Raw genomic sequence first — 14457 nt, 5'->3', positions numbered from 1 at the left:
CTGAGATTGGGGTGGGTACCTCTACTGTGAATACGTGTGGGAACGGGCCTGAAGCAGGGATTCCGGGGATTTCTTACTGTACTTCAAAGTAATGTTAAGAATGTGTCTTCATGCAATAAAGCAATAAACTACAGTATAAGAGGCCAGGCCGCAGAGACGCAGTTATAGCACCTCGAGACGATACCCTGTTTGTCCGATCTGCCGTGCTTTGCTCTGGAGAAATAAAAACCTGTTTCCTGTTTTCCAGTTTCCAGCGCTCGCCTCTTTATTTGATAATTATTGAATGGTTCAGAGACGACTAACGCCAAGCAGTGCTTGAGTATATCTAGAGAAAAACTGCTTTTCCACAGCCCTCTGATGATCGGGTGTACCATTTTCCCTTTCTTTACAAAATTAGTGAGACAGCTGACAGTTGTCTGCCTTTTAAGTCAAGCTTTTTGTCTTTCACATCACCCATGTCTGCTAGCAATTTCCTAAATATTTCTAAATCGGATTCCAGTCCTTGCTATACCTGTGTCCATATAATTTTCAATGAACCACCTCCTGCCAGAATCTGCTGCCTACCACATTTTCATCAGTACCATGCTTTTACATCACTCATATTGTGTTACTTGAGCGTATATATGTAGCCACTCTGCCTTCCGCCTCAGCAGCCTTTTAATTCTTTCGCCCAACTGCTCCACCTTCTATCAGCATATCAGCCTGCTGCCGCAACACTGTGCATGCCGCGCACTTGCAGTAACCTTTTGTTTCTCGGAGCATCATCCGTCCCACCCCCACATTTTTCCAGTAGCTTTCCACTACACAGCTTGTTCCTTAGTTTAGGCTACACTCATACCGTACCAACTTTCCCTGCTCTACTGTTGTATGCCAGTGTATTTGAGATCAACAGTATTGACTTACAATAATAGTATTATTACTATGATTATTAATTCCACCCATAATTTTCTTGGCAGAAGGTGTTCCTTTCCGTTTTCAAATGACATCTCCAGAACAGGCCTCTCTTTCTGTACTATCCCTGACTGCAGAATTGTTTGGGCTTCTTTTCAAGGCGAAGCCTACCAAACAGCACAGCTGCCTGGTTTTCTGAAGACATCTTGGGGACAGTCAGAAAGCTTCCATGGGAATGCATTCTGCCAATTGCTTACCAATTGCTTTGTGGTTTGTAACACACATTTTCCTTTCCATTTACTGGCTGTGTTTGTTTTAGGTTGTCCAGCCTGACCACGCCCCTTCCCTTGCCCAAACCTTGTTTACTGTATCTTTCCGAGATCTCACTTTCTGTAAACAGACCTTTAAATTTTGTTCTAATCTTGTCACATTTGCTGTGCATTTAAACAAAAAGGTCAAATGTCAGGCTTGTCCTTCAGGGAGCTTGGTGTTTACTTTTCTTCAAAGCGACAGCGTTAACAGGAAAGCAAGAGAAACACAAGTTACTCTCCCCGTGAAGCATGCTCATGCCCCTCCTAGCTTCCAGTTTATGAGGCTGTAACATAGCCCTTAAAACAGGCCTACATGGAGGAGGTACACACACTAAACAAATATTCATGTGGAAGTTCTTCTTTCACAGCACTGTTGACTTTTGCATTATGGGACCCTCTAGTGAATGTCTAATGATCTTTCTGTTTACAGTCAGCAAATCCGAGTTCCAAAGTCTTTTAATAATAACACGCATTGGCAAACCAAAAGGTGTAGCTTACACAACTACACTTAATGAGCAATAGCCTCAGTATGTGAAACCCACGCAGTAGTACCGTGCCATAAGAACCTAGACAACACAGATTACTGCTTTCCTGAAAACTGCAAACAGGAGCCCAGAAACTCACTACATGGTTTACACTACAGCCTTAAACATCCTGCCTATGTGAAAGCATACTTTTAATAGTATTTGGTGGATGCATGTGTTGTCAACAATGAAATGGGTAACAACAACTGCCTATCACCAGGGTCAGCTGTAGCACTACAGTTGTGGTGCGACACACTACACCACTTCACTCTCTGCCTCTCTACTCTGTACCTCTCTACTCTATGCCAGTGCACTCTACTCAAAATTAACTTCATTTTACGCCACTGCAAACACCATTGTGTTCTGTCATTGCACTCTACGCCTCCCTGTTCTACTCTGCATCACTGTACTCTACGACACTGCTGTCTGCGCCTCTCTACTCTACAAGACTGCACTCTCTGCCACTGCATGCTACACTACTCTACACCATTGTGTTCTGTGTCACTTCACTCTACGCCACTATTCTGCACCACTGTCCTATACACCACTACACTCTACTTGCATAATTCAACTAAACCACTCCACGGCACTACACTCTGCATCTCTCCACACTACACTAATATATTCTGCACCACTGCACTCTACGTCACTGCACTCTACGCCACTGCACTCTCCACCAATGCACTCTATGCCACTGCACTCTACGCCACTGCACTCTACGCTGCACCACTCCACTTCCTTTTACTATGAAACAATTAACTTCATGCCACTGCACTCTACTCTGCACCACTCTGATCTACACAATTGCACTCTACACTACTTTACTCAAAACCAAAACACTCTATACATCTGCAGTCTATGCCAATCTACTCTGCACCACTGTACTTTACGCCACTCCACTCTATTCCACTCTGACACTACACTGTACGATACACCACTCTGACGCTGTACTCCACTCCACTCTGTGCCACTCTACAGCACTACTCCACTAACCTCTATGCAACTCCCTCTATGCCATTTCATGCCACTTTACTCCACTCTATTCTATGATACACTACTTGTGCCACTCTATGCCACTCCACTCTATTCTACGCCACTTGACTCTACAACACTATGCCATTGCACTGTTGTACACAACTCCAGTATAAGCCTCTCCACTCTACGACAGTCTACTCTCTGGCACTCTACTCTACAACACTCGCTCCACTCTAGGATACACAGCCTTCACTGCTCCACTCTGACACTCTAAACCCTTCCACTCTGACACTCTACTCACTCCATGACACTCCACAAAACTCAATTCTACTCCACACCACTCCATAACACTCCACTGTACTCCACTTTATGACACTCCACTCCACTGTCCTTTACCCCACTAATGTTTAGCCATGCTGAACAGCAGCCATGCTCATGTGCAACATGGCTAAAACATATTGACAAAGCTAATAGCTTCTGCATAGGAAAGACATGTTGGCTTTGCCAATGCTTCTTGCTTATATTCGCCAGAGGATCCTTGCACTTTTAGTATGTTAAAGGATTAACAGGGCCCTTGTAAATGGCTAGCAAGACTTGCATCTTGCACTGAATGCAGCTAAACCACACGGCGCTTCTGGTCCAACTTGAACATCGAGGTCTGAAGGCGGAGAGACAATCTTTGATGTTTGTGGCGATGTGAGCAACACATTTTCAGGACCATAATTTCATATGCCTGCACTTAAAGGGCTAGAATTCTTTTTTCAGGTTTTGTCAGTGGATGGAGTGTGTCAAAAGGTCTGGCGAGCTACGCTTGTCTTTAAAACTTCCTAAAATAAGGATGGGTAAGAGAGGGAGTAGCCACTTTTAAAAAGTGTTTTTCCATCTTTATGTTGCCTTTTTTGGTCTCACTTACAGACCACTTTACTTGTTTGTAGTCAGCAGACCTATTGCATACAATAGCCAGTACATTCAGGGAGCTTTTGGTCACCCTGCACTATTGGTAGGTTTTCTTGTCAATCTTATTTTCCTGCTTCTTTTGTTTATGGCATTCCTTGGTCTTGTGTTTGTCTGTCGTATGCTGCTTCCCCCTCACATCCCCTCTCCCTTTCTGTGTTTCTCCCCAACTACATCTCATTTCTTGCTTCCCTCGGTTCTCCAGATCTCTCTCAGTATGTTTTCTTTGTTTTTTAAACCATTTTCCAGCTTCTGCGCTGCTTCCCCATCCATCTTTGCAACCGCCACTTGGCGCCATTGACTTGCCACCCCATTTCCTTGATCCTCCGGTTTCCTCTCATATCTCGATGTTCACTAGTTTTATTTAGTATTTCAAAGTGGTTTTTCGACTTCAGAAACCCCTTTATTGATGTTCAATAAATATAAACTATTGTTAAAAATGGCTCAACACACAAATGATGCAACAGAAAAGCCTACCTTTTGGCCTACATTTAGAATTATTGTTCCCTAGAACACGTTATGCTTTGTTTCTATTGCACGCCAGCCTCGCCCATTTTAATTTTGAAATGATTTGAAGTATTTATTTTACACAATTTTCTGTTTCCTTTTGTGCATAGACGCTAACAATGTTCTCGTTATGCTTTGACCTAGAAAACGTTGGTGGGATTGAAGATCCGTCTAAAAAATGGCCCTTTAAAAGGTTTTCCCTGGTGAAAGTCGGAGGCTGTGCACACGAACATACCTTGGCCTATGCTACAACAGAACAGGTATTTTGACACTGTCCGCTCTTTCCTGTAAAATGATCCTAGAAGTTGGAACTCGTTTAGAAATGCATAATGTGTGTCTTTACTTCTAGGCTTCTAATTCACTAAAAAGGGTAATCGTTGGCGATTATTTGTTATCACCCATGAAGCTTCGATTCTAGAACTGAGATCTAGGTGTCTTTGAAAGGTGTCAGTATCTTGTTGCATAGATCTGTATTGTATGATTTCACTGGTGAAAATCTGCCTCCTGGTTTCATGTAAGTCTTAACAACATTTCCTGCACTGCAGATTATCTTGTCTGTACTTTAACCAGAAAAGATACCAGGCAGAATATATCACTGGGCAGACGTGGGCAAGATTGTCATATTGCAGTGCTATTTGTTTAGGGCTTACCTACCCTTACAAGGCCACTATCACTTTCTGGTTTTCCAAATAAGTAGCTACTCCCTGTGTAACATTTATGTTCCGCATCATACCGTTTGCAGGGCTCTGAAACACTTCGATTTATGTTGGACTCTAGGGTGGTCTTTGAGTGCGTGGTTAAAAGGGGGTTGTACTTTGACATCTATGGGAATTGTTTTGTGAACTACATTAGGTTTGATATATGGCATAAGTTTGATGCATTCGACTTTGCTGTGCTTAAGCATCGGGTGTTGCTGACTGTGTGATAATGCGTGTAGCTGCTCATATGGGTGCTTACTTTTTTAGGGTGGTCATGTCAAAAGTATAAACTGCTGATGGTTAGAATCAGTCATACGCATACATGAGTGATGAAGAGCATCCGTGGAGTCCACAGGATAGTGCAATCTAAGGAGCTCGTCCAGTATTGTACACAAGCTTTCCACTATGTGTTGTCCACATAGTGGTCACAGATTTCCCAATCCACTATAGGACCTGTTAGACCACCACGAGAGCACTCTTTGATGTCTACCTAGGACGGCGCCCGAACCTGCAGCAGAATTGGTAATCCACTGGGTGTATTTAAAAGATTGCAGCCAGGGGTTAAAGGACCAATACTGCTATAGATTGTCACAGTTTGTATTATGCAGACCTGGGCTCATACGGGCTTACAGACAGTTGAGTCACATTTTAGGGAATGACCAACTCTTTGTAGCATTCTTGATTGAAAAGTGATTGCTGATTATTGTTGGGGATTGTATAGATCGCAAGTTTGAACAGGGACGAGCTTGCCCTTGTGGAGGATCTTCAGTAATGGGAGGCTGATTAGGAGCTGCCCCATTTTTTAAAATCTAAGTTTACTTCTTTGGGTGAATGGTTCAAGTTTGGACTGTAGAAAGATAGGGAAATGTATATGGATGATTGCTCGGTGGGTGATGCAGAGGGCTTTGGTAGAGATTATTCTTACTACAGGTGGCCAATACAAACCTTTAATGGCAGGTGTAATATGGTTACATCGGTTTAGGCCCAGATCAAGCCTAGTAGCAATATTCTGGATTCATTGAAATGTGGGGATTAGATATTTTGTGAGCCTGCTGTAGATACCTTTGACATAGTTAAGTCATGGCAGCATTCGATGTGTTGATGCCTGGACCTTGTGATGGAGGACCATGCAAGTCTGAGTGTTCGGATACTGTTGAAAACAATTTCAGTCCAATTGTTAACCCTATTTTGGAGTGAGAGTTTGGAGTTCGTATTTATGACATATTCTTGGCTTCCAGGGAGGTGGTTACGGGAGATACATTCTCATGTTCGTTTTTCCACAATCCACAAGTGAGTGCTTCATTTGTGAGATGTTGAGTTTCAAATAAGTTTGTGACATGCACTTGCCAACTTCCTGAAGGCATTGGAGATTTCAGAGGTTTCTACTACCGGAGGTTTTCTCAATTTTAAAATAATCTTGGTGTCAGAAGCGTAGCTGTAAAAAGTATGTTTGAAAGAATTGAGAAGCTGAGGAAATAATGGCAGGTAAACTCTGAAACAAAGAGGATTGATTAATTGATCGTTGTTCCTTAGGTTACTCCTGCCTATAAGAAGAATGATGTTGAGGAGATGGGATAGTATTTTGTTAAGATTCAAATCAATGATGTAATATTCTCTCCTTTTACTGCCATAATATTTTTGGGATAAATGTAGTGTTGAGGTTAAGACCGCCTTCATGTGTCACCTCAGTTACTAGCTGATTTTAATTAAGTGCTTGCTTGTTGGTAACGAGGCCTGTGGTCAATTGTTACATTCAGTACAGTATCCACAAGGGCTTCAGCAAAAGTTGCTTTGTATGGAGGTGGTGAGCGGATAACAAGAAATGAGGCATTGGAAATGTGTGCATACTTGTAAGAATATCATACGGCGGGTTTGAGTACTCTTTGATAATGGAAGTTGTTATATATATTTTTTTCTACTATATGTAGCCTTGATCGCATTTCTTGTTGGTACGGTTTCTGTAGTGGCTATTGCTTCAGTTAGTATGGCTCAAGCGTCCTCTCCCTTTGATAAAGAGGAGGTCTGCTCAAGATTCAGTTAGTAAGTAGTGTATGTAGATTCCATTCTTCCTTAAGGATCTTTGGTCGATACGAATTCAGCATAGGTGATTGTTGTTGGGACCAGAAGTTTGCATAATTGCCGCTCACTTTGTTTGTATTGCTGTTGTCTGTTGTGTTGGGGGTAGCATTGATTAGCAATACCGAGCTACTAAGTTTCTGTTGTTTGAAGTGTTGTTTATTTCGGGTTCAGCTTCCTGCCGTGTCACTTGATCTGGTCTGTCTGGCCACACAGAGTGTGAACAGATAGTGATATTCTGCTGTTTAGGTGATGGCTCACTAGTTGCCTTTCCTGGTATTGCAGCAGAGGAAGTGAGCTGGGGAAGGCGTCCAGAGACGGTTACTCTTTTTTGTGAAGCAGCAGAAAGTGAGTGGCCTGAGCAATGTGAATTTCAGATGTTGAGGTGATGATCGACCTGTGGTGAGTTAACAGTGTCAATGTTTGCTCCGGCCATTGTAGGCAGCAGTCTCTGTTCGTATGGTGCTGTCTCCGGTTCTTCTGGCTGGTCCAGAAGACAGAGTAGGGATTTTATAGGATTGTTAGATTGGGGAAATTTAAGTGGTGAGCTATTAGGGGTGTTCATGGTTTGATTAGTGGGGAATATGTGGGCAGTGGTCAGAGATATAGGGGTGAGAGTCAGGGAGAAAAGATGGGAGCACTGGGAATAGGATAGTTAGTGAGGAGTAATTCTTTCAGAGTGAGGGAGTAGAGATTTTTGCCTGGAGTTGCTCTATGTCCTTTGTGACAAACATGGCTGTGTGCATGCTTTTTTAAACACGCGTTTATTGATTTTAAAACAACAATAACATCATTATAATAAATATGGCATTCCGATGTACTTTGTTACATAGCCATCCAACATCCATGGCATCATGGCCGGGTGCATGGTTGAGGATTAGAGGAGGGAATTGATAGAAATAATTTATGGGATACATATTGGGTGCTTGATTTTGTGACTAAAGTACAATACTGTGAGTATGGGTGAAGGATGAGAAGGTACATTGTGGTGTATAATTGTTTTAGGCAGGTTAAATGAAAAATGTAGAGTATTTTGGAATGGTATGTGGGCGAAAGGAAATGTTGAAAAATAGTGTAAAGCAGGAGGAAATGAGGATTGATGTCACAGTCATATGGTGTTAGTAGTGGCAGGGGATACTCATGAGGGTTTAGAGTGGGAAAGGAGACTAGGGTAGGAGAAGGGAGAAAGCATAAGGAGGGAAAATTGAGATGAAAGTGTTGAACTAGACAGAGGGGGGCTATAGGAAAGGCTGTGAGAGGACATTTTGGAAGCATAAGTAAGGACAGGGGAAGGGGATTGGGTAACAAAGAAGGAAGGGAGGACTGGAATTATAGTGCAAGCAAGACAAGATGGACGGATAGGATACATAAGAAGAGCTGTGGTAAGAGAAGTTTGGAGTGAAGTTTGTTAAAGGAGAAAGCTTTAACAATGCTATGAGGCAAGTGGAGGGAGGTTTGTGAGGAACATGTAGCTAAGACCAAGCGTATTTAGGGGAATGTTGAGGTTATTCCTTGGTTTGGACACTTGGGTTTATATCTGCTCCAAGGATGAGGGAATCTACCAGCAATCATCCGGCTTTGGCTAGAGGAAGAAGGCCCCCTAGGGGAAGGGGAAAGCACAATATAGAAAATCGAGGCAGCAATTCAGTGAGAAATTAGAAAAAAACCTTTTTTTAACAAAACCTTGCAATAGAAATTCTGTCCAATTTGTAGTGAAAAATAAATTTGTTGTGGATTGGTGAAGGCTTTTGTCTTCATTTCTATGGGGCGAGCATGAAATGTAGACTGATAACTGCAAATCTATATCTATGTAGCATTAAGATTTCTGCAATATGTCTTACTGTATGAAACACCATTACGATCTATCAGCGAAAAAGTATGAGGTGTCCCATGCATGAATGTACACGTTTAGTAGAATAAATCAATCTGTGGAAACAAAATATGTTTCGCAACACTGGCGTGCTTCACAAGGGTATTGCATCCAGGTGTTTTTTTTTAATCTTGATTCCAGTTATCTTGTTGAGTTGCTGCATTACGCCTATATAACACCTACCTGCAATGAGCACATGTTCACATTGAGATATATAGCTGTAGTCATTCTTTTACTCCGATTTTATTATTACAAGTCAACTTTCTTCATCACCAGACCACACTTAATGCCATGTGGTAAGGCTCCTTGTACAAAGAAGCAGTGTAGGAGTGGTCCTTTCTGCAAGGACCCCTACCTGCTTTATGTATCTCTGGACTCTCAACTTTTGTACATTCGGTTGATTGGAGCCTCGATCATTGGTCTGAAATAAAACGTTCCTATTTCAAGTAAGCACGAATGCTCAATAGCATTGGTCTCTCTTGCTAGACACAATAAAAGGGGTCTTCTAGATATTTCTCTGATTGGACATTTCAGTGTCCTTTACTTAGATTACTGTGACTCTTTCCAGATTCTTTAAAGCGAGAGAAAGTTTTGCTATATGGTGCATGAGATTTTTTTTTAGCTATGATGCCCCTTTTTTATGTAATAATTTCTGAAATGTGTTCGAGATCAGCGACTTTACAGTCATCGTTGCTTTAATTAACTCTTCTGGTTCCTAAAGAGAAGGACATACAATCATAATGATTTTCTGTAGGTGTACTATCATGATCTAATGCCGCACAGATCTGGGGTTAGATTGCTGTCAATTTTGGATCCTTTATGTTACTCCTATTGTTATGACTGGTATTGTGGTGATATCAAAATATTGATGTTTACTGGTTCCAATTGGTGTCGTTTTTGTTCCCATCATATATGGATCTGGTAATATTCCGTTATTATTCTTTGCTTCTGATTTACAAACAAATAATACTTCGGTTGCTAGTTGACGAGCGCTGTTTGGTTGTGTGCTAAAGTTCAGCATTTTTCTACCTGGTCATCCATACACATTTGATTCAGAAAAGGGGGTGGTGATGAACAGAGTGTCTGAATTAAGCAGACCACTCTTACCCAGTCCAAAGATCAGGGCTTGATCCATCACCGTTTTTAAACTCACTGCACCATCCCAGCTCAGAACTTGGCTATATGCAAATTAGTCTGACCCTGGCCCAGTGCATCATGGGAACAGGGCAGACCAAACTACCAAGCCAATTCTTATACTGGGAAGGAAACAAGCTACCGGGGACCGGTTTCTGGCATTTCAGCCGTCTTCGGCCCGGCTTGCTTGAATCCTGATGGTGCAATGAGCTAGGGACTCACATCTGAGTATACCCTTCCACGCTTATGGTGGACAAAAATGATTCAGAAAAGGGGGTGGTGATGAACAGAGTGTCTGAATTAAGCAGACCACTCTTACCCAGTCCAAAGATTAGGGCTTGATCCATCACCGTTTTTCAGCTCACTGCACCATCCCAGCTCAGAACTTGGCTATATGCAAATTAGTCTGACCCTGGCCCAGTGCATCATGGGAACAGGGCAGACCAAACTACCAAGCCAATTCTTATACTGGGAAGGAAACAAGCTACCGGGGACCGGTTTCTGGCATTTCAGCCGTCTTCGGCCCGGCTTGCTTGAATCCTGATGGTGCAATGAGCTAGGGACTCACATCTGAGTATACCCTTCCACGCTTATGGTGGACAAAAATGATTCAGAAAAGGGGGTGGTGATGAACAGAGTGTCTGAATTAAGCAGACCACTCTTACCCAGTCCAAAGATCAGGGCTTGATCCATCACCGTTTTTCTGCTCACTGCACCATCCCAGCTCAGAACTTGGCTATATGCAAATTAGTCTGACCCTGGCCCAGTGCATCATGGGAACAGGGCAGACCAAACTACCAAGCCAATTCTTATACTGGGAAGGAAACAAGCTACCAGGGACCGGTTTCTGGCATTTCAGCCGTCTTCGGCCCGGCTTGCTTGAATCCTGATGGTGCAATGAGCTAGGGACTCACATCTGAGTATACCCTTCCACGCTTATGGTGGACAAAAATGATTCAGAAAAGGGGGTGGTGATGAACAGAGTGTCTGAATTAGGCAGACCACTCTTACCCAGTCCAAAGATCAGGGCTTGATCCATCACCGTTTTTCAGCTCACTGCACCATCCCAGCTCAGAACTTGGCTATATGCAAATTAGTCTGACCCTGGCCCAGTGCATCATGGGAACAGGGCAGACCAAACTACCAAGCCAATTCTTATACTGGGAAGGAAACAAGCTACCGGGGACCGGTTTCTGGCATTTCAGCCGTCTTCGGCCCGGCTTGCTTGAATCCTGATGGTGCAATGAGCTAGGGACTCACATCTGAGTATACCCTTCCACGCTTATGGTGGACAAAAATGATTCAGAAAAGGGGGTGGTGATGAACAGAGTGTCTGAATTAAGCAGCCCACTCTTACCCAGTCCAAAGATCAGAGCTTGATCCATCACCGTTTTTCAGCTCACTGCACCATCCCAACTCAGAACATGGCTATATGCAAATTAGTCTGACCCTGGCCCAGTGCATCATGGGAACAGGGCAGACCAAACTACCAAGCCAATTCTTATACTGGGAAGGAAACAAGCTACCGGGGACCGGTTTCTGGCATTTCAGCCGTCTTCGGCCCGGCTTGCTTGAATCCTGATGGTGCAATGAGCTAGGGACTCACATCTGAGTATACCCTTCCACGCTTATGGTGGACAAAAATGATTCAGAAAAGGGGGTGGTGATGAACAGAGTGCCTGAATTAAGCAGACCACTCTTACCCAGTCCAAAGATCAGGGCTTGATCCATCACCGTTTTTCAGCTCACTGCACCATCCCAGCTCAGAACTTGGCTATATGCAAATTAGTCTGACCCTGGCCCAGTGCATCATGGGAACAGGGCAGACCAAACTACCAAGCCAATTCTTATACTGGGAAGGAAACAAGCTACCGGGGACCGGTTTCTGGCATTTCAGCCGTCTTCGGCCCGGCTTGCTTGAATCCTGATGGTGCAATGAGCTAGGGACTCACATCTGAGTATACCCTTCCACGCTTATGGTGGACAAAAATGATTCAGAAAAGGGGGTGGTGATGAACAGAGTGTCTGAATTAAGCAGCCCACTCTTACCCAGTCCAAAGATCAGAGCTTGATCCATCACCGTTTTTCAGCTCACTGCACCATCCCAACTCAGAACATGGCTATATGCAAATTAGTCTGACCCTGGCCCAGTGCATCATGGGAACAGGGCAGACCAAACTACCAAGCCAATTCTTATACTGGGAAGGAAACAAGCTACCGGGGACCGGTTTCTGGCATTTCAGCCGTCTTCGGCCCGGCTTGCTTGAATCCTGATGGTGCAATGAGCTAGGGACTCACATCTGAGTATACCCTTCCACGCTTATGGTGGACAAAAATGATTCAGAAAAGGGGGTGGTGATGATACACATTTATCTGCATTCTGTTCAAGCAAGTTGATCATTTGGGGTGGGCTGTGTGGCAGATTTAGGACCCTGCGACACCATTTGTGCTCATGCGTAGCAATGTTTAGCTTGAACATGCTCACTGCTTCCTTGTGGATATGGACAGCCGGCTGCTGGAGCTTTGCTGGAGGTGTGTATAGGAACATGTGTGCATAGCAGACATACAAGATGCAGCTGTATATTTCACTGTTCGTGGATCTGTGAAAAAGATGCTGAACTTTTACTGCCCATCTAGCAGAGGCTAAAAGAAACAATGTGGCTATAGTGCTGGTTCACAACTTCCGAACCATGCATGTGTCCCCCAGGGCTGAGCATTGAATAAGTCCATGGGTTGTTCCATTAAGATCTGCTTGCACCAGTTGGGGTAAATTTCAAAGGGCCATGATACCCCGGGGAATTGGGTACTTAAGCGAGAGGTAGGATACCTACCCAGTTCCCTAATAAAGTAAGAGTGTGAAATTACTATTGCTTGACACTCAAGACATATAGTTTAGGGTCCAGGACAACATGTTTTCATGTTAATTTTATCCACTGGACAAGTAGGCCCAACTAACTGCCACACAAATCCTTTGGCTCCCTGTTTATAGTAACACTGTGTGGGTCTGTGAACTGTGAGAGAGTATTGTCTGTCAGTAAGGCTGGATGTGTAGCCATATGCATAAGTTGCTCAAACCTGTCTATATAATTCATGAATACCAAAGCATTTACTATTAAGGTGAGTTCTTTAAGAAAAAGCAGTGAGTTGATCTTGCATCTATAGTGAAGGTTTCAGCATAAAATGCGTATACATGACCTCACAATTTAGCAATTTGAAGTTAATTATAATGTTCACTGATTATATGCAAATAAATGCAGACGCTTGAAAGCAAGATTAGTGATTTCTTTCTAAATAAAAGATACGCAAAATATTGCAATCAAGCTAAATTATTATGGAATTTTAAATATGATTCATTGAGACGTCATTTAGTAAAACGTGTTTGATGCAGACCCAAAGCCAACTAAGTGCACCAGCCGTGTAGGACCTTGAATTAGTGCATGAGTATGACTTACAGGAATTCACAAGTTTACAGAAGTATGCCTGGAAACGGTGCTGCTTACAAAATTGTGTAATATTCCCTTTCCCGTGAGCAAGTATGCTCATGTATGTTTGCTCATGCTACAATTTATTGAGCAACTTCAAATTCACTTTCACTTCATTCACTTTTTCCCCTCCTTGAAAAACTTTTTACTTCCACTTTTGTCAAGAGTAAATGTCCGACCTTTTTCAGTGTACAATGGAATTGATAAATATGTATGTTTGTGGTTGTGCACAGATGCTTAGGCTATTCCAACCTTGGAGCTACCACTGTCTGGCTACTTCCAGACCCCGTAATGCACTGGTTACACATTGGACCATTCTGGTGGGTTGGTAAATCCACACATGCCACACCTGGAACAAACAACTGTTTAGTGTGGTTAGACCCCATCAGTACTATGTAAATGCAAGTTTATTCCCATGGAATAGGGCATAACCGTGCAGACCCGATTTTACCAGGCGGATTAATGCATGTTATTCCCTTTTCTGTGGGCATTATCACTCACATTTCCCACTTGCTCTGAGCATGCTGTAAATATGAGTGGCGGCACTGCTTCAGGGCAAGGGTGAGGCAGGAGTATGGTGTGGAGGATGAAGGAGGCTAAGGAAGACACTAGTCAGGCGGGGGGGGGGGCATTGAATGCTCCCTGTGTGCTGTGGCGGAGGCTTGGGCAGAGGCGGAAAAACGGGTCCAGGCTGCAATGCAACTGGTTCTCAAAGGATTTTACCAGTCTGAAAAATTGGGCGTGGTGTTCTCTTATTTTTTCATATATATTTTTTTTAAATGCACTATATAACATGGGCAAATAGTGTAAGTAATCATAGCATCATTGTCACCACTAGAATTCGTTGTATCATATTAGGCATTCGAATTAACATGCACAGCAGTCCTCAGGTCCTGCCTAAACAGAGAAAATGAAGATATGTACAAGAGTGGACGCACAGGAGATAACGATGTCCATGGATGTCCCCTCGGCATCACTCTGTGCATGCCTCAAGGGAGCGAGGGGAATCAGGATACATGTGGGGGTCGTTCTGCC

General features: G+C 43.3%; 1 protein-coding gene across 1 annotated transcript in view; it reads left to right on the top strand.

The window, feature by feature from the left end:
- The window catches only part of LOC147747918 (rab GTPase-activating protein 1-like), a 1062456-nt gene that overhangs the window by 106019 nt on the left and 941980 nt on the right, over positions 1 to 14457 (top strand). Inside the window, exon 2 of the mRNA XM_086926396.1 lies at positions 4307 to 4422. The gene's annotated coding sequence lies outside the window, so the exon portion shown is untranslated. The remainder of the gene's footprint in view (positions 1 to 4306; positions 4423 to 14457) is intronic.

This window comes from Lissotriton vulgaris, chromosome 1_1, assembly GCF_964263255.1.
Source record: "Lissotriton vulgaris chromosome 1_1, aLisVul1.2, whole genome shotgun sequence".
In the NCBI taxonomy this organism is placed as follows: domain Eukaryota; kingdom Metazoa; phylum Chordata; class Amphibia; order Caudata; family Salamandridae; genus Lissotriton; species Lissotriton vulgaris.
The sequence above is the reverse complement of the archived record's forward strand: the minus strand, read 5'-3'. Positions and strand labels throughout refer to the sequence as shown.